The 27,093-nt window shown below is 39.5% G+C and overlaps 1 long non-coding RNA gene across 1 annotated transcript in view; it reads left to right on the top strand.

Annotated features, from left to right (window-relative positions):
* LOC122177261 overlaps positions 1-27,093 on the top strand; it is a 334,853-nt gene that overhangs the window by 217,806 nt on the left and 89,954 nt on the right. The gene's annotated exons all lie outside the window — the stretch shown is intronic.

The raw sequence follows: 27,093 nt of genomic DNA, 5'->3' as shown, positions 1-27,093 counted from the left end.
TGAGAATCAGCTGCTTTTTCTTTATACTGCAAAGATTAAACAAAGAATGTTAAACATTTCCCAATTTAGCATTTATAATGGAAAGCGGCTGTAGGGCCACAGCTCGCTGCTGCAAGGGCAGGCGTTCATATTTGGAGTTGCTGAAAAAGGCTTTTATTTTCTTTGAAGACTTCTCCGTTCCTCTTCCAGCCTGGTTGCAGCACTTTGCAGTCAGGTGGAGGCAGCTTTAAATTTGTTACTTTCATTTAAGTAGGAGCTGATTTAGTTTTGGAAATGGAAGTTAGAGCAGCCCAGCTATCTGCAAAGTGGAGGAGGAGGCACTGTATTCCTTTAACTTTTCAAATGTCTGTGATTTCACACCAACGGGCAAGCAAAAATTGCCTTCCTTAGCTCCTGTTAGTAATAATATGTAGTATTAATGATCTAACGTCTTAGCTTCAATTCTTCATCTCAGTTTCTAAAAAAAATATCTGTTGGCTTTGTTCAGTCATCTTTATAGTTGCATCCAGCTCGGAACCTTTGAAGTAAAACGTTGGAGTTTAATTCTTGAGTGCAGCAGAATGACATTTTTGACCTACTGACAGCACAGCTTTTTCCATAGCATTTCTGTAGCGATTACATGGGGAACTGTGACTTTCTGTTCCTCATAGCAAAGGGAAAGAACTCCCGAGGATGGCTGCGAATGAAAAACAAACAAAACCAAAAAAAGGAGGGGGTGGATTTTGACATGTTAGTGTTAAATATGGTTATATTGTTTTAGTTATTTGTCATCCCTTCTTCTTTCGTCTTACTTGAAGAATCCATAGTCGAAACAAATACCTACCTCAAGCTTTCTTAGTTGAAGCTGAGGGAAATTCCAGCTTTATGCAAATACATGTTTTACTCTCTGCTGGAGTGAAATAAGTGTTAATAAAGTTAGTTTTTAAGAAAGCAGCTAAAAATGTCCTTCGTCTCTCAATTGGCCAGATTTCATAAATTCAGCAGTTTTCTGTCATCGCATGTGGACAAAATCTAAACATCCCATATAATTAAAACATTTTCAGAAAGAATATTTCTGGTTTCTTTTATAAATGGTAAGCTCTATAAAAATCAGATATCCATTTTCTGCCTTTTCTAGCCTGTCTGCAAGTAGGTTTTGTCTAAACAAAATAGACTTGCACTCAGAGCTCACAAACATTTGTGTATTACTTAGGTATAGACATGAGTAATTCTATTTCCCTCTTATAATAGCTTAAATAGATTTGTAAATATTTGCCCATCTTTCTGTTTCTTAAGGGAAGCTTTTCAAAAAATCTTTTTTTTTTTTTTTTTTAATTTGAAATAAGTCAAAGTGATTGCATTTCTTATAGAACGCTGGAATTTTTGGACTGTGCATCTGTTTAAGCACATGGAGAAAGACAAGACTGAGATCATGTAAGTCATGAAACTAAGGTTGAATAATCCATACTTTGTTCTCTCGCCATTTGTACAATTTATATCCAGATGCAAGTAATAAACCAAAAAAAGAAGAAAAAAAAAAAAGAAAGAAAATCTAGTTTGCATGTATTTTTAAAGTGATTAATGAAAAGCAAAGTTCAAATGAGGCCACAAATCCTGGTGGTGCACAATGGGTTGATTTATTTTGTAAATAGACCATGAATAATTAACCATAAAACAAAACTTTTTTTTTTTTTTTTTAACTTGCATAATGACACTGGTTTCTTTTAGTTGCTGCGAGTCGCACAGAGGGATAACGACTTATTCACAACTGGTTGCGACTGGTTACAGCCAAGAAAGGAAAAATCCCAGAGCTGTTAGCGGAAAAAGGCTGTTAAAACCCTGCTACACTTGTAGTTTTACAGAGACGCATTTGCTAACGGCTACAGAGTGGGTGAAGTTGCCCTTGTACAGTAACGTAAAGAGAAGATATACATGCTCTAATGGTGCTTGCTGTGTTATCCTGTGCTTTGGCTTAAAACACATTAGCAAAAGACAGCCCTTGCAGCTGGCCTTGTGGTCGGCAACTTTATATTCACATCTAAATAACATTACTTTATGCTGTGTTATAAGCTTCTGTGATGGCTATATCCTTACTTCCCTGTCAGTGGGGAAGAGTCCTCCAGATAGTCAAAATAGTCTGTGTTGCTGCCAAATCCCCTTGTGAGCTAGACTGTGATGGTAGTTTTTCAGATATGTGATACGAGAAAACTGCATGCCCAGTGCCCCCCATATCTGTGTCTTCACATTCTGCAGTCATCTGTGGAAGAGATCTCTCATTCCCAAGAAGGAGAAGGCCAGTTTGTTGTGTGAGCACATTCACTGCTAATCAAAACTGCCAGCTGGGGTTATAGCACTGGAGGATGTAAATAAACTGGAGCATGAGATGTTCAGATGACAATATGGCAACTTTTGTGGAGTATTCTATTAGTTGTCCATATTCAAGCTTACTTGTCTCTGGCAGCTTGTTAGAATGATGAGAGAATTTCTGTAGGTAATAGTCAAGTTGCAAGAGATTGGATTCACCACAAAGGCTGTATCTATATGAACACCTTAGGCTGCTTTTACGCACCACACTGTGCCTTAAAATTCTCTTGTCTACGTATATAATCTTTGAGGTTTGCATGGAGCTGATATTTGATTGTGCAGTGTTTGTGTGAAAGTTGGCTATGTGTGCAAATGCGCTGCATTTCACAGACAGTTTAAGGTACTTGCAAAAAGCCCCCTTCATTCACAGCTAGACAGAAGTAGTGAGTAAAAATGCTTAAAATCAGCACAGTTTTACATGTGTTTAATCAGTTTATCATAGGAGTGTTATGTGCCGGACTTCTGTGTCTTAAATTGATCTGTAGGCATTAGTTCTCTTCTGCAAATAAGGGGTGCCTTTTTGTCAGCAAGACACCATAGAAACTGAGAAGAGGAGCAGGTCATTAGTGTCAGTATCATGTGCTATCATAGTATCATGTGCTATCTCCATGAGCTTAATGTAGATCACAGGGCAAAAGGATTGCATGTGAAATTTTTAGACTAGATCCCAGATGCAAGACATGACCTTAAATTGGCTCTTTGAACTTCTAACAAGAGAACTCCTGAGTTCCCACTGCAAGTTAATACCAGCAACTACAACACATGTGCTGCCACTTCTAATATTTTTTTAGGATGAAGGGTCAGTTTGAAGTAGCACTTAATTTGAGCAAGAGATTCCTATTTGTGGGTGGGAGTCACGCTGCATGCAAGATGAGCATTCTATTTTCAAGTGGCACTGCAGTGAAGATAAGACCCCAAATGCCAGTTAACTCTACTGTCTTTGGCTTCCGCTGAAGTCCTTCTGGAAAGGAAGCCAGTGAGAAAACACTTTGATAATGTTAAGTGGATGTGATTGTCCTGTGGGCTTTCCCTTGAAACTGTTATTTCTCAGACTTTTACTTATGGAATTTGTAGTGACGTATGGAATCTGCTACATACTGTTTATAAGTTTCAACTTGGTTTTATTGACTAACTGAATGCTTTTATTTTGTGACAGTCTTTTTCTGTGCTCTACATCATGCCAAAGAGACAGAGGAGTGGTGTTGGCATATCACTGTATGAATAGGTCTGTCATTAAATATTTGAAATAGAAACATCTGAAATAGATCTTGCCTGAGAAGAACAATGGGGTAACTAGAGAAAGCCAGTTTTCTCCAAATTCACTTTTGGGGGCTGGAGTATTTTGAAAAAGAAAAGAAGGAAAAAAAAAGAAGAACAAAGAGATCAGGTATTAACACAGGGTCTTAAAAACATTGAAGCCTGTGAGGCTTGAAGTGAGATACAGAGGAAGCTGAGAGATGAGAGGGAAGAGATATGATTAGAAGAGGGAGCTTTTTTTTTCTTCTTTTTTCCTTTTTTCCTTTGTCCTTGTATCTTTAAGATCAACTAAGGAAAAGAGAAGCTGATAATAGGAAAGTGAGAGTCCCTCATTTTGGAAAGGCAATTTATATAGGAAATTGAAGTTTTTTACCATAATGTTGACCTAAGCCCAAGGACCATCCACTGCTAGTGCTGAAGATGCTGAAGGATGAAGTTGTTTATGGGTATTTTGTGTTTTCTCTGGTCTCTAAAATTTGTGGTTTTGTTTTGCGGAGGTGAAGAGTGAGCGAGTCGGTCGTATTCCTGAGGCGGGGCAGCAAGGCTCTGAAATGTTGCTGCTAGGAAGGGGTTACAGGCAGCTTGAGCTGAAGAAACGTGCAGGATGAAGGAGAGTTTGCTCAATTCATTTCAGACTGTGGAAGCTGTCAGACCGTGGACCCAGTGTGCTGGAGGTACATTCAATAGTCCGCTTGATGTGGGGCAGGGAAAGCTCTGTTAGAGATGTGACAGAAGTAATTGTAGCTCAGGCAGTTGAGCAAGCCTTTGTATTTCTCTCATATGGTAATGACCTGTTTGAAAAGATCTACAGTCTCTCTGTTTTGCCCCTTTGCTACTCTCTTCCCATGTAGCACTCCCCAGATCTAGTACTTGAAATAAAAAAACACAGGAGAGGTAATCCCAAAAGTTCTCCCCAAGAGTTTCCCCATCTTTGCTTTGCAAAGTGTGACATCAGTATTCCAGGAGGTGGGTTCAAGTTCAAGTCAGAACTGCTTTCATGGGGGACTAAGTAGTACAGTTGTTTGAATCCTTGGATTTCTGCTCCAAGCACTGCATTTAGCAATAAACTTTATAGAAAACAAATTATTTGGTTCTTAATGAGATTCTGTTCATGTTACAAAAGCCGTTCACCAAACAGCACGGGGGGCAACCACTTCTCAAAAGCATCTCAACACTGAAAAATATCCAGGGGTTTCCAATCACTGAGAACGATGTCATCATTTCAGGCCAAGCTGTACTTGAGCTCTCTTCTCATCTTCCTAAGGGACTGCTTTATATGTTGGGGTTCTTGCTGCTGCCTGGTTGAGGGGAAATCCCTGAATTCCTCCTGCTGTAGGCCACGATTTATCTTGCAGCTTCAATCAACCTTGCACGCTCTGCGGTATTTTGCTTTTTATTCATTTGTAAATGCATGAGCAGTGAGCAAGAATTGTAGTGGCTGAAGAAAAAGGAATTCCTGGGTACTAAAGATCGTCTTAATTTCAATTATTCTTGTATTTCTCTATACATCAAATTTAAAGATACAGGAGCAGACCAGAAACAACTAACATTATCCTTACTTCTCACTCACAGTTCTTCTGTAGAACTCTCTGTGACTGTATGTGCCTCTTAATCCTGGTCAGAACTGGTTTTGATATTTTCCCAAATGGCAATAGTAATTAAGGGTACTTGACCTAACAAGATTTGTGCTAGCAGTTACATAAATGATTGTCTGAGAAAGCCTCTTGCTTTTCATACATCAGTAAGCCCTGCTGGTCTAAGAGTAGACAAGAACAATATACAAGCTAGATTATTAATAATAGTTAGATTGTCACTGATATGCTGATAGAATTTTAAAGTTATTACAAGCTTCTGAGGTGCATTAAAGAGTACTGAAGGACAGGGTTAGAATCAGTTAAAAATATCTGATGGAATTCTCTTCTAAGGAAAATACTTGTATACTTGTTCGTAAATTAAAAACAAAAGAAAAAGTAAGGAAGAAAGAAATGAATACTTCCAGGACTCAATTTATTTTCATTATCTATATTTCCAGATAAAGCTTTTTTGCGTTAGTGAAACAGAAATGCTTGTTTCAAACTTTTCTTTCAAAAATGTATTCTATGTTCTAATATAAAATTTAAATCAAAACTGAAAGCAACAATCAAAACAAAATTATTTTGTCAAAACAAAACATTCAATTGATTGATATGATTTTTTTTTTTATTTTGTTTCATGGGCAATTTTACAGTACACTGTTTAATTCAGCTCTGAAAGAAAGGCAAATTTCAAAGTCTGTAGCTATCGTGTAAAGCAGAAATATTGGATTGTGCTTAGAGGAGTAATTCACCAGAACTCTGTTAAATCTGTTTAAAGAAAAAACCTACAAAATCTCTCATTCTATCAAGACAATAAAGTTTTTTAAATGTATGAGGAGCCTTAGACTTCACAGAGGTCATGCATTGATGTCATTTGGAGCAATGAACTTCAATGAAGTGCATCCCCTATTCTTGAGATGTTTTTATTGTTGATTTGACTTTCTAGGGATGTTCATAACATTACGATAACAATCTCATGGATTATGTGAGATTCTGTTACGTGACTTGCTCTCTTTGCAACAGTTGATCAGAATATGTCCCTTCACTTATATGTGGATCCCCCTTGGAAATATATTGTCTTTCAGTCCGTAAACTGGGAAGCTTTTATTACCTTTTCAGCTCTACTGGCTTCCTTCTCTGTTGAGTGGCTGTGGACCAAATTTTTCAAACTCTGAACTTGGTAAAATTGCTTGCAAAATCCATGTGTTTTCCTCTACATTTCACTTTCTCATGTAAGATCAGTATACTTAAACACTACAGTTCTTGACCAGTGCCACAATATGTGATGTGCCTCGGCAGCCTATTCCACTGAGTTATGGTTTTGACTAATCTGAAATTCTGAGCCTAAATCCAGCTCAGTGGGAGCACTCTACAAAAGAACACCATGAGTTTAAAGGGGATATTTTTGACTGAGCTTAGGGCTGAGAGTAACGATTAAAAGTGAAGCACATATTCAAGGGTTGCTCTGTTGCTGGAAAGACTATTGCACATGGAATGTGAAGCACCTGACCTTGTCACAACATTGTGAGCACTGCTGTTCTCTGAACGAGGGCAGGCATACTAGCACACTCACACAGTACCTCAGTTATTCTGGTGTGGCTTCTTTAAATTTGGCTAGTTACAATATCCTGTTCTTGAAGTTTTGTTTCTGTTTTTTGGACCTGTTAAGGGATATTTTGTCATACAGAACTGTGGGAATACAAGAAAGACTATTCAGAGCAGAAGCTGTGGAGCAAGATAAACAGCACAGAACACCTGCTTTTAAATAAATATGTGTTCTAAGGACAGCAGTGTAGTTTGTTCAGTATTTCTCAGTCACCAACCAGTGACAAGATAGGCAAGAATATGTGCTTTGACTAACAGCTGTCTCCTGTAATCATTGGCTATTTTTTAATGCAACAAAGCATATAACATGCTGTATCGGTAAGCACTGAATTTAGTGTTAAGAAAGCTGATTTAGCCTCTAGAGTATGTTTTGCGCTGGTCTTGGGCATGAAGAGCTGGTATATTGAGTGTAAAGGCTTTTAAAAGTGTAAAAACAAAAGTTCCACCACTCCAAAGATCCATATTTATTTTTTTTTAAGTTTATGTTGCAGACATGCTCTCAATATTTCCTGCATGCTAGTAGAGCATTGCATATCCAAAAGATAAGAATGCAAGCAGTAAAATATCCCAAGCAAACAGAAAGCATCTGCAGGGCTTGCTTAGCTGATTAATGTTTTTGGGATGGCTCTTTTTAGCTTAACATGCCATTAATGCTTTGCAAACTTATATATACGTGCTGAGGGTTGTCCAGGAGTTCCCTTATAATGGTTACATTCAACTTCTGCACAGCACCTTGGTGCTTGCAGACATGTAAGAGGACAGGAAACGTACACAAGAAACTGTTAGACTGTGCAGGATCTGGTCTACCAGCTTTAGTCACAGAAGAACATACTGTGCTATAAACAGGATATAAAAAAATATTTGTAAAGATACTTGGTGAAATCCTGGGATGCAACTGAAGTGTTTGTTAGCTGTTGTCCTAGGATTGATGGTCCATGTCCCTTTGTTGTGCTGCTCTCTTTAATAAATAACACACCAGACTCAGAGGTATGATTTAACTGGAAAGATCTGTATCATTAAAAACTTGTAACAGATGTAGAGAGAAAGCTATTCTGCCTCCCCTTCTTTTTCAGTGCCTTTTCTTTCCCCCACTGTGATAGCTGAATACTGACACATCTCTCTAAGCCTTCTCTTCTAGCCTGCTATTTACTTGCCAGTCTGTCTTCAGAAAGTCAGTCATTTCTGTGGTGTACAGGACAGAATACTTAGGGGTATGGACAAGGAGGTTTAATCACTTGAATAAATTTGTAGTGTGAGTTTGGAGATTTCCTCATGTGCTCACATACTCTTTCCATCCTGTCTAGAGGCATGCTTTTTCTGGACAACTGAGATTGTAAGCATTAATCTAAAAGAGTTCCCAACTGGAGGATGTTGCCAACACTGTTACCAGAGCCTTCCTAAGAAGACAGGCTTCCTTTCAGAATCAAATCTTACGTTTGTACAGTCTTTTAGACAATCTGATGTCACTAGAGATTCTACTTCTCATAGCATTGCTTCCAGTGGTAGTTCCTAGGCAAGAGAGATGAGTTTTTCCCAGTATGGCTCCCACAAAGCAATTAGCAGTCCAGTAAACATGGAATTGATTTAACCTGTCTCTGCTGTGTAACTCAAGTTCATTTTGGATTCCCTTTTCAGATCCAACTGTTTTGTATCACTGTAGTATGAAAAATGGCTGATTTCTGTGTCACAGACAACAAATTGTACAGTATGTTCTCAAATTCTTTCTTCTGTAGCAGTTTGTAAAGCGTCTTCATTTCCATAGCCTTCTACTATTCAGCATGAAATCAATTTAGGATTAGGGTCCTTCGTAAGGAGAAGTCCTTCATTCACTCTTTTGTATGAGAATTTAGGATTCTTATGCTTTAACATTCAGTATAAATATGAAACTGCCATATTTATGGAGAAATCTTGATTCAGATTTGCTATTATGTGGGGCACATAAGAGATTGTGAAATATCTTTGAAGCTGAAACAATGGGGAGCTGCTTACCTCATGGTATAATAAGATAAAATAAGGTCATGAACAAAGTCACGTTTGCAAATTCAGCAATAGAGCTGAATGAATTATTATCAAAAAGTAATTTGGTTGCCAAATATAGCATTATTATCCAATCAAATATCCACAAGTTGATCAGTCTCTTTGGTTCAGGAATCACCGGAATTTATTTGATGGCTACCTTCAACATTTGTATTCTATGGACTCTCTGTCAGTGAAGGTGAAAGAGAGATGGCTGTGGTTTTAATGCTACTTAGCAAAAGCCTGTTCTGCAGTTTTCCTCTCTGGCATCTATCTTGTTAATTTAGTAGTAGTCTTTAATTTTGATGAAAGAGGCTAACAAGTTTAGCATTCATACAGCAAAAGTTGACATTTAGCATACGGGAGATTTCATACAAGTTCACTGTTGCAAGGTGATGGAGCTTGATGATCCTTGAGGTCCCTTCCAACACAAGCCACTCTGTGATTCTATGATTCACGAATTCTCATGCATCCTTCACATTACATTTAGATTATTAACCCTATGATTGAAATGGTGGAAAGAACAAACAAACAAAAAGGTTAGAGCAGGCTTAGTGCTGCATGAGTGAGATGGGGAACAGGATGCTCCATGAGTGCATTGGCTTAGAAGACCAGAATGAAGCTCAGTGCACATGTAAGCAGAAACATGTCAGAAGCTGCTGCAGGTGGTGCTGTGTTTGGAAAGGCAGCGTGGCACCTGTTCACTTTCCAGCCATCATGTAGTAGAAGAAAGGTGCCACACTGCAGGCCTGTGTTACTGTGTTTGCTTCCCTACCTCTGTTCCCAAGAGGTTTGGAATAGGTACTGGCAAGTGCATGTGGCAGTCATTGTTTTTGCCTATGCTTCAGCATGTCCTATTGACTTTAAAGAGCCTCTGTAAGTTAACCAACATACACAAAGAACTCTCAGTTAAAGGGCTGAGAACAAAACTTAGTTCCTACTTTCCTGCCTATTAATTCAGTACATATCTAATTTGAAATCTGTTTACTACATACACTTGCGTGCATATTCCTTGGCACATGAGCTTCTTGCCATTATGGGGCAGATCCCATAGATTTTCTGCGTCATTAATAGAGAGAGCCAGTCATTTAAAAAAAAAAAAAGGAAATCTTATTTGCCTGAGTCGTTAAGATTTTTTCTCACAGTTCTGCCTGTGGCGCCTGTCACTAGCAGTCAAATAAGGACAATTTTACCATTCTCTCCTGCTGCTCTAATTTTTTTTTTCAGTGCCAGTACATGTATTTGTTATTCTTTATAACTCCCTTTGAAGTTGGGAATCCAAGGGGAATCTAAAACCGACCAGATGTTTCTGCTGCTGGAGACACAGAAAGACAGCAAGGATTAACTTTAACTGAAACTTAGCACTCTACAAAGCCCATTACAGTTAGAATATTTTTCTTCGGGTAGATTTATTTATTATTTATATTTGCACTTGCCATCCTGGGTAGGTGATATCTCAAGTCATCTTGCCCGGGAGGAAAATGGATGATTTATCCAAGTAAACAGTGTATCAGCAGCTGCCTGCGTTGATTTCCCTTATGGGGTTTCAGTTCCATTACACTGCATGTTTCCCACCCACACTCTCCATCCAGCATTTCATGTTGAGGAAAATCATTCCCATCTCTTTAGCTCCAGAGGACAGACATGTGGAAGCATCCAGCGGGAGGGCAGTGTCACCCGTGTGGGGGGACAGGTGGTACATGTGGGAAGGTACCGGCTGGAAAGCAGCACTATGTTTTAGCTCCTTCTTGCTGTTAGAAGGTGGGAGAAGGGAATGGAAGCAGGCACAGGAGAGCGGCTGTGGGAAGAATGGAATACGTTAACTTCTTAGATGGGAGGCAGAAAGTTCTCTCGTGTGAGGAAGCACAGGAAGAAATACTTTTATTGACATCTGAATGCCATTGGATGTTTCTGAAGGTGCAAGACGAGAGGAAAAAAATCTTTTAAACGGTCTGTGATATTAAATATGTTATGAATTCTTACAAGGTGTCCGTGTCCCAGTTCTGCCACTGGCAGAATCTACTGGTCTGTGCCTGCAGTCATGGAAAATAGCATGGTCAGACTTTGTGGAGGGTTAGGATGGTAGCAGCGAAGAGAGCACGGCTTTGGTCTCTCTGCTAGGCATACACTTACACTACAGTTCAGATCCACCTCCAGATTTCACAAACACTCCAGATATCTGGAGTTGCCAAGTTATCTCATATGAGTTTATGGGACTGACCATTGCTCTGCCTCTATGTCCCACCCATATGTAACTTTAGAGCACAGTGACCATTTTCAGCCATAAAAGAACTTGAAAGATAATTCATGTTCTACAAAATGGATATCGAAAGAGAGGAGGAAAAACTCAAACTAGTGCCCCTGCTGAGGAAAAGAATAGCAGAACTTATCAGTGGAGCAAGCCTAGGAAGAACAGCTGGCTGGCCAGCACATGCCTTACTCCTGAGCAGTCACAGCACGTTGTCTTTTGCTCACTGAGAACTTTATCTTTCTTGTGGGAGAGGAGAGCTGTGATAATTGTTCTCATGTTGTGTAGAGCTTGCAAGCTCCAATCAGGAATCTGTAGGAAGAGAACCTTTGTTAGTACTTCTTTCATGTCTCAGCTGTTTTGTTTTCGTTACAGTCCAGCTCTCCTTTTTGCTGGTAAGTCAAGGCGCATTCAGGCGTTTTCACGTTCCTCTCTTCTGTGGGGTTACATATTTTCCCTGCTTTTCTCTACATAGATAGACTGTGTTGTTTCAGTAACTGCCAGGTCTCGATGTTGCAGCCACCATAATTGAGAAATAGTGTTGGGCTCTGCCTAAGTTACTCTTTAATTGGCCAGATGGATTGCTAATGCCTTCACCGAGGCACTGCCCTCCATCATTAGCTGTTGGATTTGCTTCCTAATATTCCAAGGCTCTGTACAACACCCTAATTTGTTTTTAAACAGGGAAATCAGAACCTTGGTAATTACATAGAACCTCCTAATAACCATCAGGTGAAAACAAATGGACGATAACAAGCACTTTTCAGAACAGCAAAAGGATGTGGAATTCAGATTTGCCGGTGACTCCACGTACTTAAAGCTACTTTTTCTGATTTTAAAATGTAAAAAAAAATCAAGCCGAAGAAAGACTGGGTGGTTTCGGGTGTTTCGTTTGTTCCTAAGGAAAAATAAAAAGAAAATAATCACATTTTCATTTTATATTCTTAGAATCTGAGTTCCCAGCTTTGTATTAAAGGAATACAAGTTAAAAATCATGGAATTTGGGTTCTACATATTTTCTCTTCTGTATTTTTTTGTTAAAGCATCGAGGTAGATGGTATGAAAGGCATTTATATTGGTCTCTCTGCTGATGAAGCTTAACCTAATAATCCAGGACTTGGATCTGGCTGCTTCGATAAAAACACTTTCTGAGAGATTTTTCCATTCAACAAACAAGGAGAAGTTGTTTAATTGACGACATCAGAAATTAGTATCCTGCCAGGACTACGTTTCTTTGCATCTTATTACTTAGAACAAAAGAATTAACATATACTCATTCTGAATTTTCAATATTTTTTTTCCTAAATTAATCCAAAGACGAAGTGGAAAGGTCTACCATAGGATTGTGAGAGAATGGGGAAAGTCCCAGTTACTTGCCAGTTATTACTTTGTCCTAGTTTAAGCACTTGACTCGCTTCTGGTGATTGCTCCATTTTCTTGTTTTTTATAGCGTGCCTGAATCTTTGAAATCTGCAGACATAGCTCAGTCTTTGAAAGGAAGAAATCCTCGCTCTGAAAATGCCAAATTAAGCGGTGATTCAGAATTCCCCTTAATTGCTAGCAACTTCATGTACAGAAAAAGCCACCACTCTTCTGGGGTTTTCCTCCATTCAGCTTTAGCCTAAACTTCTTCTTCTATCCTCTTCCCACTTTATGATGCAAACTGAAATGAACAAAGGCATCATAAAAGAAAATAACATAGTTCATGTCTAAAATCTGGAGTTCAGGTCTGTGTGGACTCCTCACCTGCATTCTGATATTTCTGTATGTATGTGTAAGACATTGCATTTAAAATATATACAGGAAACTGTGCCTAAGAAGTGTGTACCTTGTAACCATTTTCCTGTGTATAGTTTGAAAGAATGGCAAGGAAGGCAAAGGTGTGGATTTTAAAAATGTTTCTATGCTTTCGTAATACATCCACGGTCCATTTGAGACTGTTCTCATTAAACATAGGTATTCAGATACAGCATAGAAGTTAGCAAATAATTAAACAGATCCTGCTGAATTGTGATGTTAACACTCCAAAGCAGCCCATCCAAGTGGACCTGCAGGATTCTTGCTTACTTTTGCCAGTTTGTGGTGTTTTGTTTTTTTTTCCTAGCTGCTATACAGTGGCTTAAAAATTACTTCTTGTGTCTCTTACAACAGTATTCTTCCATAGAGTAACACTGCAAGGGAGAGTACATGGTGGAAAGGATTTACTGTGGAAGTGGCAGGTGCAAAGGTATGGCTTATCTACTGTCTGTGGCATATTGTCTTACAAAGTCAAACAGGAATCCCTTTTCGTCGCTTGCATGTGGGTATTAGAGTGTACGCAATGAGTCCAAACCAACCAGGAGCCAGAGGGCAGATTGCATATCTGACTGTGAAAGTCATCATCAGGCCAAGAGCTCAATCAAGCCAGTTGTAAAAGCATCTAGTTTCTCAGAGGTAGGACTGGACTTATTTTCTGCCCAGAATGCTCATTTAGAGAGAGGGAATTAGATACTGCTGCAGATACTCAAACACCAAGCAATTACTAGTGCTTCCTGCTGTACTCACTTTCTGAAGGTGCCAAGTGTGTGGATGAGGTGGGGTCATGGACACAGCCTCAGTCTCCCCAGAGAGCTGAATTATCCCAGCAAAGTAGACTGGACCTCAGTGGAGCATGTTCTTGACTGATTCATATAGTTTTGTGTTCTGATGGGCGTGGAATCAGAGGAATTATGCCTCCTGTGATCTCTTCCTCAAACAGTGCTCCTCCTTCCCTTGTGATTTAACAGCTGTCTTGCAGCTGTGGTTCTTAGATCTACCGTTCTTAGATGTGCACTTTGCCCCATGGCCTCTTTCATCCTCCTTTCTCAGAGCCCTGGTCAGACTCCTACTAGCTGTTGCTTTGTGTCTGCCCTCAGACTGCTGGTGCTGATGTTCTGACAGCCTACCCAAATCCTTCTTTGCTCAGAGGAAATAATAACTCTCATTCGGTTGCTTTCTTAGCATTTATTGTGACATCCAAAGACAAATGCAAACTCATCTCTAGAATCATTATTCTCTTTGAAGAACAACGCATTGTCAGGGGAGGCATTTTTTTTGTGTGGATTCACTTAGAAGTTCTGTCCCCCAGTGTGGTTCTCCAGCTGCCCCTGTCATATCCTCAGTTGTTGTTTATCCAACTTTTAATAATTTCCTTTTCATGCTAGAAAGGCCCACATAATTTTCTCTGTGTGTGCATGTATTTGTATTAACTTCATGTTTCTTTATATCCTTAAATTCATAACATACAAAATATATAGAAAAAACATCTATTGCACAAGATAAATGTGTTACGTATGCATAAATTTTACATGCATATATAATTTCATAAAATGCATATGGATCTTGTGTGCTTACATTTTAAGTGCACTATTGCAGTTTTTCAGGTATCTTAATCACCTCACGTCACACCTGATTCCTGGAAGAAACATACTGATACATGAATTGCTCCACTATGCCCTATTTCTATGCAGAAACAGTTGAGAGAACACATCTTTGTACTACTGAAAGAAGTGAAGACTAGATATTGTTTTCTCTTACTCAAAAGTGAGAATGACACTTAGTTCACCTGGGCATCAGCAATTCATGAGGGCATGTTTTCAGGATCGCCAAAGTTACCTTGAGGTACCTGTATAATTCTGGACTGGCTTTGACTAATGGCTTCTTATTTTGACTAATCTCCATTTCCAGTAAAGATGGGAGTTCAGGCCTGGATTGGAACCAGCCCAAGGTGGCCCGAAAATCCCTAGCTTCATTTGTTCTATTAACAAGCTTTCACCTAAAAGTGTTGAGATGAGATCAGCACAAGGCTTGCCATTACAGAAACGTGCGCAAATACGAGGGTGGAAAATTGCTCAGAGAAATTGTCATTCAGGTTCTCTGGGTAAGGTAGGAATATTGTTTATTTTCCTCTGAATAACAATAGCACTTTTACTTGTAGCAAATGAAGTGGGAAGAAGCAGCTGAAAGACCATCCTTCTATCATGACTTTTGGTTTGACTGTCTCCAGTGAAGTTAACGTTTAAGTGTTGGCTAGCATTCTCAAAAAAAGGTGATGATTTGCAAATAAAAAGATACAACATTACTGTCTTAATGGGGGTACTGCTGTAATGGTAGGGGTGGAGGAAGCACGGAATAGGGCGGCAAATCAAGAGGGAATATCAGAAATGCAGCCCTTGCCCCACAGGAGTGAGTAGGATTTTTACTGAGATCTTTTTTTTTTTCAGTTCTGTGTCTGTAAAAAAACCCAAAAACCTTGCAGCCTGCATTTGGCAGAAAACAGTTAAACTGCAAGGTGCTAACCTGAAGCACAGAAGCCCTGGCTCTTTCCCTTGCTTCATCACAGCTCTCCAGAGGCCCCCAGGGAAGCCATGGGGGCATCACAGTTCTTTCTGCCTCCTGGGGAGGCTGGGGTAGAGGTGCTGGAAGTCAGGCAAAGCCCTGATGGGGTGATGGAGGCCTTCCAAGAACTTGATATGGAAACCAAGGCTTGATCTGAGGAATGGGATTCATTGAACTGGAGGTAGAAAGCACGTATCTGTGCTGGAAAATGATTCCTTGTACAGGGATCTGTTGTGAGTGTGCCACATGCATGCGTGGCTGCAAAATGCACACAGCTTTTCTTTCTGTGTTTCTTTTAAGATGTACACAATAAAAGTGTAGCGTAGTGCTGGTTTTCCATCCTGTGTTAGAACAAGGGTAATCTATCATATTTATAAAATGAGGGTTTTACAGGCATGAAGGACTTTCATCCTATGTTACATAAACGTAGGTGAGTTTGGTTCCTTTTTCCTCCTTTTCCCAAGTTCATGTCATACGAAGAAATTATTAAAACAGGTGAGAGTTATGGAGATTCATCTTTAATCTGCACAGGACTTTAAAACCCTTTTTCACATCACAACTTATTTAACTTCCACTTTAAAGACAAAGAGGAGCTCTGTGGCTGGGAGCTGAGGAATATGAAAGCTTTAGTTGCCTTCCTGTGAGAGGAATATGATAATATTCCCCGACAGAGAAACTATAAGGAACAATTATCCCAAGCTGTGTCTTTCAGACAACGCTGTCAGATTTTCCACTTCCTTGAGCACAGCTGGGCATGTGGTGCCAGGATGAGAAATTCCACAGCGGCTGGAAGCTGAGCACACTGGGTGCAGGGCTGCCCTTCAGCACTGGATTTGGGAGCAGACAGTAGAAAGAGGAGGAGGATGACTTTCTCAAGCTTTGAAATTGGAAAGAAAATCCAATTTGGTAGCATAAGGAAGGACTCTTTCAAAGGTCCCGTTCCCAGACTGCTGCTTCTCAAAGAGTTTTATGTTGGGATTCAGACTCTTAACATACCTGCACTGCCTTTACAAAACAGATGCCACCTACATCCAACTAAGTGTTTGATTTTGAAAGGTTTGATGCTTTTTTAGCTTGTTTTCTTCTGTATTGCTGTTGCCTGAAGTAAGCTATTGAATGTGGGGATAGTGGCTTGGTTTATTTGTTTTCTGTTAGCTTTGTCTTGTTTTACTTTTGTAATTGAAGTGTTTGCTCAATATTAGCTAACCGAAACTGGGGGCTGTGACAGGTAAGGAAGTGATCCAGGTCGAACTCTGGTGGGCATTCAAATCAGAGGTCTCTGATGCAGAGTTTCAGTCCCACTTGCTTCACTTGAGGTCAGACAACAATGTTGACTCCATCTCTGACTTTACGTATGGAGAACAGTGTGTGTGTTAGCTAAACTTCAGCTGATAAGTTGGCTGCATACAGAGAGGCAAGGGGGTGAAGCGATTCCAAACAAGCAGAGATGGTGAACTCCTGATCTGTTACTGTGCCTCCTATATACATTAGATTTTGTTTGATGTTCTGTTGGAAATATTAAATGATATAAGCAAATGTTTCATCTTCTGTTTTGATCAGTGTGTCCTGTTCTTGGTAACTTCTAAACTTCTAAAAAGGTTTCTAGCTTTTGAAGAATGGTTTGCTGAATACTTGAGTTAGATAAACTTTGGGACTCCTCTTAGATTACCTTCTTAAATTATCATTTAGATTGCTCATTACATCAGATTACTTTGACTTTTACCTGCTGCTTTGTCTTAGTGCTCAGAAGGAATGGTCTCTTTTCTCATTCTTTGTGCAAGTTTTTTCATAGAGCTTTTCCCTGGCCTACCTTTTTAATGTTTTCCAATTTCTCCATTGAAAACTTGGGAATTCTGGATAATTCCCTAGCTAGTAAGACTGTTCAAATAATGGACCACAAAATGTAGGCTGTTAATTATTTTTCTGTGCAACGGCAACGTAATGTGTGACAATGGAGCTTTTTGGTTACCAGTGAAATCATTTTGGACTTACTGAAGTCTGGGATGATTAGCACTTAAATAACATCATGCTTCTGAGGATATCAAAACACTTTTGTAGCATTTAATGAAGGAGGCCTTCCTTCCAGACCCAAAGGATATGCTTCACTACTTCTAGCTGTCTTTATGGGGAAGAGAGGAAACTGGTTCATGGAGAGGTGAGGGACTAGACAATGTTATAATTAGCAGCTGTATTGCCTGATCAGGGTCTCAGTCAAATGCAAACTGAAAGGAACTGCCTTTCAGTCCTGTGCGCACCTTACTGGGGCCCACTGTCAGCAGGGAAGTCTTTCAGGAACTGTGGCATTGCTGAAGCTCTCTGCAAGCAGACAAATTGGTCATGCTGGGGGAGAAGACCCTGCTTCCAGCTGGTGCGGTGGCAAGAGAAAAGGGAGAACATGAACATCTACAAAATCATTCTGTTTTTTTTCTAAGGAAGAAGTTTTTTTTATTCAGAGGGTGGTGAGGCTATGACACAGCTGCCCAGAGATGCTGTCAATGCCCCATCCCTGGAGGCATTCAAGGCCAAGTCTGATGGGGCCCTGGGCATCTTGAGCTGGTGGGTGGCAACCCTGCCCATGGCAGGGGATTGGAACTGTGTGGGCTTCAAAGTTCCTTCCAATCCAAGCTATTCTGCAGTTCTAAAATAATAGATAGATGGCTGCTTCTACAGGGAGAGACTGGATGAGTACAAGAGTAAAAAAGAGGTAGGAAGATTGTGTGTGAGAGAGACTGATGAAGTGAATGAGTGAGCCCAAAGCATGTTGGACAAAGGAGAGAAAGGTGTGGAATACTAACAGATATTTGCTTTCAGCTACTAGAGCTCAGATAGTCATTTTGCTTCCTGTGTAAACAGCACTATGTAGCTGACCATTTTGTAGTTGATGTTCAGCTCTGAAAAATCAGGATGTCTAACTGTATTTTCCAACACCTTTGAACTGTACACATGTAATAAATATCACCATGACGTGTCCAAGCAGGATTGTTTTATGATAATGGTCAACTTGAAATTTTTACCTTTCATGTGAAAAGAGATGAGGTTCTTGAGTCATGGTTGCTGTGGCTAATCGTTCTTGCAACGTAAGAGTACTGTGATGATCTTCTTTGTGTGTTCAACCAGTCCATGAGACCCCAGACACTGTGTTAAATTATTTTGTAAATAGGTACCGCTGATTTTCAATGATTTTTTGCCTCAATAATTATAGCAAAAATGTACTCTATCTTGTCTGAGCGTAGTGGTGGTTTGGTGTGTTTGTTTTCATTTGTTTACTCTGAGTGCAGCAGTATTTTGCTGTACTAAGGATATATTTTTAAGTTCTAGAGAGAACCTTCTAGGCATAAAAGTACAGGATTAAATTTGCACTATGGACAGTGACTTAACGCCTTCAGATTCCTTATCACTGGAATTCCTCAAGGCCAGATTGGATAAGGCCTTGAGCAACCTTCTCTAATGGGAGGTGTCCCTGCCCGTGACACGGGTTTGGAACTGAGTGGTCTTCAAGGTCCCTTCCAATCCAAATCACTCTTCAATTCCATGACAAAGAGGAAAGATATACCTGTGTGTGAGTCCCAGGATTGACTGCTGTACTAGGTGAGTTTTCTTTTAAATTCAGTGTTCCACACTTAAAAATGGCCTATAAGCAAGGCCAGTATCAACAGACATACATGTATGGGACATTTAATAATGGTATTACTTGAAAAATGCCATCATTGTTACAGTTATTTATTCATTTCTTAACATACACACAGTTGAAAAGTGTCTGTGTGATGATTAACAAGATGATTTTACACATTAATATCAGAATAATCAGACCTCATACTTTTAAGGCAGCAACAAAAAGATGCAAATACATTTTGGAAAAGCATTTTCCTATCTGTAGTTGTCACTGGTTGGTTTGGCTGAGTACGTCACGATAACTTGACTTCATATTACTAAAACATGGTTTCTTAAGACATGTCTTTCACAAGTTAAGAAAATGAAACAACAACGATATGAAAAACTTGGTTAAATTTTTAAGTCCATTAAACGAATGCTGACATTCAGACCAAGGCCACTGGTTCTCAGCTGTTTGTCCTGTATCCTGGATACATACAACACGGGAGAGAATTCGATAACTGGAAAAAGTTAGCCTGATATTTGGTTCCATGTTGGAACAGTGTGTTTATTTAATTATTCCAGTCATTGGAGGATGGTCTTTGGCCTAATTTCATGTTGTCTCTGTAGTACCAAGCAGATTAAACTTGAGCATGGTTTGGGATACCAGGCTGCACCACTGCTCTTCAAAGCTGGTTTTGATGCACAGCCATTGCTCTTCACTGGCTCCTGAGATGCCTTTCAGGTGTATGCTTTGCATTTGTATGCATTATTTTTACTCTTACTGCAGTTTTCAAAGAGTAGACAGAGCTGACTCACTGCTGTTGACTCCATGATCTGCTTCCCATTTCAACCTCCACCTGCCCAAAAAGTTTAGTAGTTGGCAGTGTGTCTCCTGGAACTGATGTCTGAGCAGTGAACCATTTTTAAGCAAAATGAAAGGTAAAACTCCTTTTGGTTTGCATAGCAGGAGCTCTAGGGGTGCAAGTGAACACCCATTTTGCTGATCGTTGTACCTAGGGATCTGTGGAAAGAGAAGGAGTTTCTTTCTAAGCAAATACACCTATTGGAAGTCAGCAACCTCTTCCTTTCTGTATTAGCTGGTAGGAACACAACTGAAAAGTAGCTTTTTGTGTTCTTCATATGACAAACATTGAAATATGAGGAAGATAACAAGTAGCTTAGTGAGGAGTGAATGGTGCAGACATATCCATATTTTGGTTTTATCACTGAATCACTGCATGAATTTGATCACTTAATACCTGTGTCTCAGTTTTCCCTGGTATTTAGTGCAGGTTGCAAAAATGCATACTGCAGTCTTTGATGCTACGGTTTATTTCTGTATATTCCAAGAGCCCCAGCAGTGCTTTAGGTAATGTGTACCCATGCAGTGTATGATTCAGTAACTTACAGTTTAACCAAATTGTGACTGGTAGAAACTTCATTATGCTAACTTTCCCCATCAAAACCAAATCTCTGTTTTAAGCCTTTGTGAAGCAACAGCACATTTCTGGATTTTGGAAAAGGCTCAGATATACTTGAATGAATTTATTAATGAAGTATTCCCTCACAACAAACAGATTTGTGCTCTCCTATAATTAAACAGTACAGCAGTACTACTTCTCACCTTCCTTTTAGAGAAAGCGAAAACAAGCACCATGCAATGCTAGATAGTTTTCTCCAAAATGAAAGTTTTCTTGCTTTTGAATACTTGCGAGTATTATATTATCATAAACATGTTTTATTTTCTTCTATGTTAATATATTTTTTTGTTTGCATTCAGATATTCTCCTGAAGAAAGAGTGTTGTTCACACATAAAAATCTTAAATGAGACAAACTTGAAACAGAAGTAAAGCTAGCACATCTGTTTTAATATCTCAGAAAGTAAACCAGCTGTGTATATATGATATATACATGCTAGGGTGCATGTTAAATTAGATTTTAAGAATTTGTTTCAGCTTAATAGCCTAAAATGTTATTAGTAACATAGGTAAGGAAATCACTTAATAAAAAATATATGATTTTTAACCTGACAGTGTCCCTCTTAATTAAGTTATGAGATCCTTAGATGAATGATGTTATAGAAGTACAGTGTGTAGTTTCTATTATTTATAACAGAATGCCAAAGAGCTAGCTCATACCGATTAAAGAAAGGAAAATCTCATTGAAATTTGCCATTCTGAGTAAGTGAATGGTGAATATTTCTAGAGAGTTCATAAAGCCTTATCTCAAACATAGCACACATCTAGCTCCTTTTGATGCAGGAATTACACATGTTGGGAAAATAATGGTGATACTATTAAATTAATAACAAGAATATTCCTAGCAGAATCAGGAATGTGATGAAAAATACAAATATTTCAATTGCGTTGCCTGATGAAATTTGAATTAGAACTGTGGGTACCCTCACCTAATTTACAAAGTTGGAATCGCACAGATTTTGTTGGTTTATTTATAAGATCTTCAAGTTTTCCTAATAGTCAGCTAATTGAGCTCCCCTACTAAAGACCCCTGTGGGAATTATTTCCTCGTGCACTAAGCTGGTCCAGGCTGTCTGTTCTTCAGCACGGCAAGCAGTATAGAGCTGCAGCTCTTTAATCTTCAGATCTCCTAACGATGACAGCAAAGATGTGGGGTTTTCAAGCTTGACTCTTGACTTGTTGCAGGGCTAAGGAGGGATGATGTATGATCCACAGCAGAGCTGTGCTGGCACAGGGCAGTGCTGAATCATTTCCGTCCTTCATAGCAGGGTGGGAAGCGATTCAGCAGGGACTGCAGAATCAAACCCTAGCAACTCACCCAGGATCCCAGCTGCGAGCTAGTCCAGCTCAATTGTACAGTAAAACAGCAGGACCCTTGAGAAAGTTTGTTATCACTCACTTCTCAACTGCTGTTGGAGGTCCCTGACCTCAGTTCTTTCTTTGTCTATGGCATGTGTCTTCTGGCTTACAGCACTATAGAGATCCCATGTGGTAAATGGCTTTAAGAGAAGGAAGCATAAGAGAATCATGAGGGTAACTATTCATTTTGTTGGTGTTTCACTTTTCATCAGTGAACTTTTACCTCTGCTAAATTGTTGTAGCAATTAGCTACTTTGGAAATTAAATTCTCTACAGTTTAAGCGTGTAAGAAACCTAAAGCATTGAAATCAATGGTAAATTTTTGTTTTGTTTTCTGAGAAGGCTTTTGTGTTCACTTTTATTTTTTTTTCTTTGATGCTAAGTGTTCAAGTCATTGAGGTAGAGTTGAGTTGATTAGTATCTCTTAATTTCTCTTTCTATTGCCTACCACTCTCTTCAGGGCTCTATATGGAATTTCAATCAAAATGTATGTGGTATGAGCAGACTGCAGAGAAGATCTTGTAATGTATTTGAAACATAATCTGCTTTCAGAAAACTCCTAAACAACACAAATAATGAAGTAATTCATGTCAAAGGCTTGATTCTGGGAATACAGTTTAAGGACTCAAAAGACAGAATTCCTAAGCACATCTTCAAGAAAGTACATGTTCTATCTTAATATGATTATCATTTTAAGCCAGTTTTCTATAGCAGTTCAAGCTATAACTGATAGAATATAATCAAGTCTTATGATGATCATGTTTGGCACAGAAAATGAATGTATGCAAGGCTTTGGCTTAGATTAACCATGTCCACGGATGTGTTTGATGCATTTCCTGTTTTGCTTTATAAGCACCCCCAGTCCAATCCTTTAGAGACATTTTTATCTGCTAATAAGCATAATTACAGTAATTCCCGCTGTCATTTATAAAATTATAAGGCATTTCTGTAGTCAGTTGTGGAGTTGAAGACTGCTGAGTTTCTCTGACCAGGGAAGTTCTACTGAATTTCCTTAGAAGTCACTGGCACACCTAGTCTGGCAGTGCTTTTTCTACTAGATCATTAGTCTATTAAGAACCTCTGACTGCACAGAGATTTCCACCAGATAGATGAGAAGTTCTGGTTCACAACTTGGCCACTCTGTACCATTTAATACTGGATGGAGAGTGTCTGATTTTCCTCTGAATCTTGCAGTTTTGAATCTTGACTGATTGCACTCAAAGCTTCATCACGTGCATTTCTGCAGGCCTACAGCATTTAAACCCAATGTGGTGAGGGGTCTTGGAAATCTGACCACCTGCAGAGTTTTCAGGAGCATTGCAGAGGGAGGGAAGTGCTCTGACACAAATCCACTGTAAATGGTGTGCCTTGAGGGACCTTGAGGTAGGGAGGCTGTCTTGAAGACCTTCTGGCGCTCGTTGCAGTTGTGTTATATCTAACTTCAGCCATCCTTTCTCCTTTTGAGAAACTCCTTTGCCGTGTTTTTCACACGGATTGATGAAGATATCATCAATCCCACAATTTGGAAACCTAACGTTATTCTCCAGGACAGGAGTGTTTTCTGTGGACATTCATGACATCAGAAAACCGAGTCATTTATCAGCTTTTCATCTTTCCGTAGTTTTCAAAAATCTTGCCTCAGATATCAAACAGGTTTCCTGGCTCCACAGGCAATGAATAGGTGTCTTGCACTGTCTTCTTAAGCACTGGACATCTGCAAGTCAACGGTATAAATATCTAACTGATTCTTCTTGTTTGAAGGAGTCTCAGGCTTCATGTATTTAAACTTATCCTACTTAGTTATTCAATATGATACCATGAAGTTCACAAGACATAAGGTAGTCAGGTGACTGGACACCTGAACACATCCAGAGACTGGACTTTGATTACGTATAATAGTGGTATATATGAAGCATCTAATACATTTCCCTATTACAGGAGTTTGGCATGTCCTTATAAACTGGTAGGAGTTTTGCCATTGACTTGCATTTAAATTGTGAAAGGATTTTTGTTTTGAGAAAAGATATCTCAAAGTTCCAGAACACGCACATCTGTTAGCCAGACGTCACTTCAAAACCCTAAGCTCAGTAGAAAGTTTTAGAGGCTTTGTGGAAAATAATGGACTGCTCTGGGGAACTGTGGAATATTGAGATTAATCATCTAGACAGAAGTTTGTGAGTCTAGGGACTATTCAGCACGGGAATGCTGAAGTCACTAGCAAAATGTTCTGGTAGGTCACTCAGTTCTACTGAAAAAGGAGTATCGTCCTTTTGACTTTTGAAATCCTGCTGTATAAAAGTGGGTTGGAGTATAATAGTTCAGACAGGAACAGCACTGATAAAAACTGTGACTGATACTAATTTCACCCTCACTGGTATTTCTTCCATGCAACTGCTGTTTCCTCTTCCTAATTCACATTATAGTGAGGTTTTTTGTTTATCCATATGAATGGACTAGCTCATGCAGTGGTCTCAAGCAGCAAATAGCTTTGGAAGCCAGACAAAGTGAACTAATCTCCAGTTTATGAAAGTATTGCGATGCTGAAAGAGCAAATGTTTCAGCAAGCAGCTTTAAAGAGGAATTGGGGTGTGGAGTTTCTGAAGGAATGCAGTTGGAGGTGACAGCATACAGGAAGGCCTAAGCTCAATGGCAGACTGACTAGAGAAATTTGATTATATGAAGAAGGGTAACGGATGAATCAACTGGAAAAACAGACACCAGAGAGAGCAGACAGAATACAAGAAAAGAAGCATTTGACTGTAGGAAAATAAAACCAAGCAAATTGAGCGGTTTCCTACAAGCCAGTCTTTGAAACTGAATGAGGCATGTGAGATTTTTAAAATATCATTTATTTTTCAGAGTGCTGGGGATAGGGCTGCTCCCACACAGCTCAAACTGCTTCAGAGTCTGTCCTGTGTAAGGGGTGGTGCAGAGCATCTCACCATCTCTGGATCAAAGTCACGAGACTAAGTACAAAAATTTGTTCAAAGGGCAACTCCAGCAGTCCTTAACCCCAGTGGCAAAAGTGCCAGTGTTCCATACGTGAATGTCAGGAAAAAAAAGAGGATACGGGGGCATTGAGCCAACATTTTGGCTTTTTTTCTTTTTTGACTTCATTGTAGAAAAGGCTTTGCAGGATGAGAAAGGGAGGGATCACCGTCTGGTAATGCAGGGCTCAGTAGATTCTCCACTGCTCTTTCCACCTGCCCCCAGTTTGCCTTATTCTTTGCTTTATTCAGCCGAGGCAGATCTTCCAGCCTGAAAGGAAGACTTTCCAGAAAGTTATGGGCAAGCAGCCTGAATGGGAACTGTTCTGCAAACTTAATTATAACATTTGCAGTTAAATGCAAACTAGTAACAATGCAGTGGGATTAGCTGCGTTCAGCAGAGGGAGGCCAGGTACAAATGCTTTAGTTAGTTGAATCTGAATTTGAATGAGACACCTATCAGCATTTAAAAGAATCATTCTCACCTCTGGTTCAGGATATAGTCCTCTTTTTTTTTCCTTTTTTTTTTTTTTTTTTTTTTCCCCCGTGTCTGTGTGTACAATAAAACCGTAGTCAAAGCAAAGCAAACAACTATGTTTGGTTCTCCTTAGGGCTATATTGAAATCAATGAAGCATCTTTGTGATCTGTTGTTCTTAAAAATGTATGCGCTGAGTCACTCCCTCAGCATCATCTTCTTGCAGTCCACAATAGGATTTCACCTCGGGTTTCAGTGATTGCTTTGGAGGCAGAGGGGAATTGTGGATGCTTTAATTTTGCTCGTGAGCAGGCTTTCTTAGCACCATTAGCCTCTCCAATTGCTGACTGGTAACAGAGGTGGTTGTTTGGGTGCCATTCCTTTCAGGTATTGAAGCCACTGTGAGTTTGAAAGGGCTCAGCAGAATGCCAGACACAGTGCAGAGACTTCATGCTGCACTATGTCAGCAGGCAAGCTCTTGCTGGAGTTGTTTGAGGTTTTCCCTATGTGACAAATGAGTTAAAAAGCTGAGGCAAGATTCTGATCTTTTACCCAGGCACGACTCCAGCAACTTTGAAAGAGTTACTTTTGACTTACAGTGTTATAACACAGATCATAGTCTGGGCTTCAATCAGGGCTTCAGCATTTGGCCTTGCTTCTGTGTAGGCTTTTATTAATTTATTTATTTTAGAAAAATGGACAATTACATTGACTTTAATAACCCTTACCTCAAAGTTCACATGAAAGAAAACTTTTTATTTAAAGGGGGAAAAAAAAAAAACAACCTCTAAAAAAAAGAGAAATGTTTAGCTATGGTCAGCCAGGGTGGGAAATTCCATTGTGGCTGCAAGCCCATGGCAGGTAGAGTGGAATTTAATGAAGGAAACTGCTGTGTTTTTGTGTCTTTCTGTATGTTTTTCCTTTAAAACCAAGAGCTGGGCAGGCTTCCCATTTGACCTGATGTGACCCAAGCAAATTGCTTCTTATATAAAAACAACTGCAGACTTGGAGAATGTGAAAATGCACTGTATCCTTTTTCCAACTCAGGGAAAATGAAAGCCTGAGAAACAGGACGGCCCTGTCAATACTCGTTGAGCAAAACTATCACTCAAACCCGATAAAGAGAGATTAGAACAGGCTTCCTTATGCCGGAGGGATTCAGTGTAAGTTAGATCTCTTTATGTTTTGTGTTGGTTTTTTTAAACAGACATGCTTTACCGTCAGTAAGGGAAAAATCCATTTTTCAGATACTGTTTTTTTGTAAAGAGAGGAGAAAAGGAGCACTTGTAAAGGAGGAAAGGGAGGGAAAGGGGGCAAAAAACCCCACCAACTTTAAGTAATACACCCAAACTAAAAGACAGAAATTGATAATTGCTAAAATGTGGGCAAAAAGCCCAGGTTTTAGCTTTTGCTGTAACTTGGGAGAGCGCAGGCACAGGGATTCAGGGTGTGTCTGCTGATATTGTATTCAGATGTGTTGCCTTGGCATGTGTACTGACGGATTTATTTAAAAAACAAAACAAAAAAAAAAAAGCATTGTGTGCTCGTGAAATGACTTCATAAAATCCTTCCCTTTATGAATTATTTTGATCACAGGGCTTGTTGTTTAAATTTCTAAAGTACGGTGTGGTTTGTTTTTTTTTTTTAATTGCCTTCTTTTCAGAACTGTCTGTTCTAAAGTTGGCACCTTCTGCATAACAGCGTGCGGAGATTAAAGGAGAGAGGAGGGAGAGGAGCTGGGGGGGGGGCTGCCATCAGACCAGGGGGTGGCACGGTTCATAAATCAAACCCACCTCTGC

The sequence above is a fragment of the Lagopus leucura genome, unplaced genomic scaffold (assembly GCF_019238085.1).
Source record: "Lagopus leucura isolate 7727_CA_CO unplaced genomic scaffold, USGS_WTPT01 Super-Scaffold_100001, whole genome shotgun sequence".
NCBI lineage: Eukaryota > Metazoa > Chordata > Aves > Galliformes > Phasianidae > Lagopus > Lagopus leucura.
Note: the sequence above shows the minus strand (reverse complement) of the source record. Positions and strands in the feature narration are given on the sequence as shown.